Below are 3,913 nucleotides of genomic sequence, written 5' to 3' on the forward strand. Positions count from 1 at the left end.
GGCGGCCAAGGGGCAAAAAAAAGACCCTGCCTCCTCATTCTTCCTGACCCCCAGCCCCAGCCTGTACCTGATCTTTAGAAAGGAGGCCTGGGCCCAGAATTTGCTTCTGATGCCACCACTTGCCCCTGCTTTTTTCAGCCCTTAGGAGGTGCAGAGGTCAGAGGACACCCGGAAGTCCTTTCCCCTAAAAGTCACTCCCCCTTTAGAGTCTTAACAGGTCACTTTAGAGCCAGGTGTACCAGCTTTGTGGCATCCCCACCCCTAACCTTTCTGTGGGCTCTGCCCCTCAAATCAGAAGATGGGGGTCAGAGAAAGCGCTCTATGAAAGCTGGTGCTCCTTGAGGGGGTTACAGAGAAGCCATGAGCAAAACAAGGCCAGGTTTGTTTCTGGGTTGCTATGGAAACCAGGTTGCCTCCCGGCAGGAAGGGAGGAGTGCCTGAGGCCTTCCTCCTTCCACCAATCCTGAAGGCTATAAAGGCGGAGTTTGCTAAGGCCTGGGTAATAGGGCTGGTCTTGGAGGACACACCAACCATTCCCCAGAAGCCCAGCCTGCCAGTCTATAGCCCTTCGACCCCCACCTTCCCTACTCTCTCACCCCAATATTCAGTCAAAGGAGGCTTTTCCTCTAGGTGCCTTGTCATCTATGGAGACCTGTTGCTTAGCAACCACTAGTGCCTTCTTCCTAATAACTCGCAGAGACTGAGAGATATAATATCTGTCTCTATATTCAGTTTCCCTCCCTTGTCTATTTATATTTAATAGCCGAAGCCCTGTCTTGGGTTCCCTTGGCATCTGTTTTAGAAGGAATAAGCTGCAGCCTTATAAAGTTACACCCTAGGAAGAATTTCCAAACAGGGAAGAGTTGGAGAAAAGACTGGAGTAGGTAGGGAAGCTGTGGAATCATATTCTCTTAAGTATAGGTAAAGGAAAAAAACTAGTATTTAGAACTTGGAATGTGGGGAGGGGATGTCCAAAGGGATTCCCAAGGGTCCACTCAGGACCTGGAATGGATGCCAACAGAGCTGCTTCCTGGCCTGGCATTTTCCTCTCCCCACACCCTGCCCCGTCCCTCCGTCCTCACCACTTCCGGTCTAGGGCGCTCTCATATTTCCGTATATGGTAGGCTCACCCCTCTGGGGATGTCCAGTTTTCTAATGTCTGGATGAGACTTTAGAAAGGGGGGTTCTGTGTCGATGTGTGTTCAACAAGGCCTGGGTTTTTCAGGGAAGGAGGTCTGAGCTCTCTACTAGAAAACCTCAGACTTGACCTGGCAGTGGAGGTGGTACAATAATCAACAAAAATGAGGAGCAAGGAAGGCCCAAGAGTAGCCTAATGGCTGCACGTAGAGTCAGGAGACTTGGGTTCTGGTCCCCTCTCCTTACTCTCCTGTGATCCAAGTTATTCACTTCATCTTTGAAACTCCTTGTTGCTTTATTTACAGGTGAATAATAATAATGTCTACCTCCCTGGACTTTAGCAGGATCAGTTAAAGTAATATGTGAAAGAAAACACCTTGGAAGCCATCCAATTTAACTAAAATATTATTTTAAGGTTTGGCAAAGGTCTGACTGCTGGGAAGAGGGAAGCATCATGAATCCAGCCTGGCCCCGGGCTTAGGAACATCATTAGTTTGTTAGCCAGAAAAGTGTGATTCTTTGCCCTCTTGTCAGTGGGGTAGGGAACTTTAAATCAAAATCAAACACAAAGCTATATGGGAGAGTAGCATGCAGTGCCCCTACCCTCCCCACCTCCATTCCCAGCCTCTGACCTCTAGTTCTTCCTGCCGATTCCCCGTCCTGACCCTCCACCTTCTCCCCAGTCAGCACCTTCACTGCCATTGTACTCACTTTCAGACTGTACAGTTTCACCCTCTGTACCCCCCTCCTCGGCACCTCCTCCAACCCGAGCCTTCTGTGGGAGACAGATGGGGTGTCTGCAATGGAAAAGGCTCTGGGCTCTACGCCGCCTTGGGTGGGCAGCCCCCCTCCTCATCTCCCCACTGCTCCCTCTCACTACCTAAGACCCTCAGATTCACCCCAGGCAGCTTTGAGAGCTGCTGAGGATTCCAACTGCCTTCTCAGACGCAGCCCCAGAAGCACAGCCAGAATGCCATCTTTTTCCAAGACCTAACCCCAGCCCCTCTTCATGGAAGACCAATGCAAAGGAAGAAGGAGTTTGGGGGATTGTAGAGCTCTATGTAAAGGGACTAAAGTGGAGAGGCCCAGAGTCCCTCACTGACCACTGGAAGGCTGGGGTTTGGGGCCTGAGGTGACAGAGGAGGCTAAGCCTAGGCAGTTCCTTTGTTCCAGAAATCTGGGGTCCCTGGAGGGAGGCTCAGCTTAGGGAGGGGGAAAAGGGAGCTAACATTACAGAGCACCAACTGTGAGCCAGGCACAATGCCAGAGCCTTTCCATACCTGTACTCACAGCTAGCAGGTGAAGAGTCAGGGCAAATAGGTGTCTCACCAGCTCGCAGCATCTCTCAGCACAGTTGACCACCTCGTCCTTTGGTTCTGTGATGTCACTGCCAGTTCTCCTACCACTCTAGCTGCTCTTTCTCTGTCTCCTTTGCAAGCTCATCCTCAGCTCCCTAGACTCAGCCAAGTCCCCTGATTATATACTTTCATGGTACTATATAGTCTTCTTTCATAACATTTAGTGCAGTTATTTCATACTTATTTGTGCAGTCATTTGAATAATGATCCTATTTCCCTCACCAGATGGAAAGTTCCACAAGGACAGTGACCATGTCTGTCTGTGTTCACCAGTGTGCTCCCAGTGCCCAGCACAGTGCCTAGTATAAAGCAGCTCTTTGGAAAATATTTGTTGAGTGAATGAAAAAATGACAGAAGGACATCTCTCTGGCCTAAACTCAGCTTAGTAGCCACACCCCCACCCCAGTGTTGACTCATCTGCAATGTGTGGAACAGGGAACAAGGTGCCTGGGAGGCCAGGCCACTTCATTTTCCCTGGAAAAAGCTATCAGGACAGGACAGGCCAAGTCCCAGGATATGGGGCCCTTGCCCTGCCCAAGCCTGGTCCTGCCTGTCTGCCCTCCAGCTTCTCCAGGGATTGAGAGAATTCAAAGTCCCAACAATGTCTCCCCATGTTGGGGCCTGAAATCACTCGTGAGCTGGAAGGGAGGAGTTCCACTGGGGAAGGGTGCTCTGCATAAAACCCCCCTTTTCTGCCTTACTGCCTTAGCTGAGACTGCAGAGACTGTCTGCTATCACCCCTCTGTTTGCTTCTGTCTCTTCCCCTGGGCTTCAAGGAAGAAGATGGTTTGACCAAGTGGGAGGGCTGGATGGTAAGAGCAGGATAGTCCGCTTGTTCCTTGAAATCTCTTGGGGGCTGGTGATGAGCTTCGGCCAGGTGATTGGAGCAGAGGAACACAGAATCCAGCGGCCTCAAGTCCTTTGGAGCTGAACTCTCTAGACCCTGGGAAGCAGGGGTGGACAAAATGACCTCTAGGAGTGGCCAGGCTTCAGTCCAGCGCTTTATCTGACCTCTTTGCTGCCCTTGCCATCTAACCTCAAATAACATTCCCGAGTCTGCAGAAAGTTCGAGTTAGGCCAGGCCCAGCCGCCCTTTGCTCTCCCTGGCCACTCCTCATTCTAGCCAACCACCCAGCCCAGAGCATCTCTCCCACCCAGCTCAGGACCAATACCCAGTCCTCATGGCAGCCTCTCACCCAGCCCCCTTATCCTGACAGTGCCCCTCAGCACCTAGGCACCCGGGGTCATGGATCTGGAAGCCATTCTAGGCAGTGTTGTTCTCTCTGACCCCACCTGTTCTCTGGGCCCCTAATGAAGTAGGACAACTCAGGCTATGGGCCAAGTCCTTGTGTCCTCATCAAAAGCAACATCTGTCCCCTCCAGGAAGATAACCCTGTGGAGAGGGGGGTGAGACAGGC

Source organism: Lagenorhynchus albirostris, chromosome 20 (genome assembly GCF_949774975.1).
Source record: "Lagenorhynchus albirostris chromosome 20, mLagAlb1.1, whole genome shotgun sequence".
NCBI lineage: Eukaryota > Metazoa > Chordata > Mammalia > Artiodactyla > Delphinidae > Lagenorhynchus > Lagenorhynchus albirostris.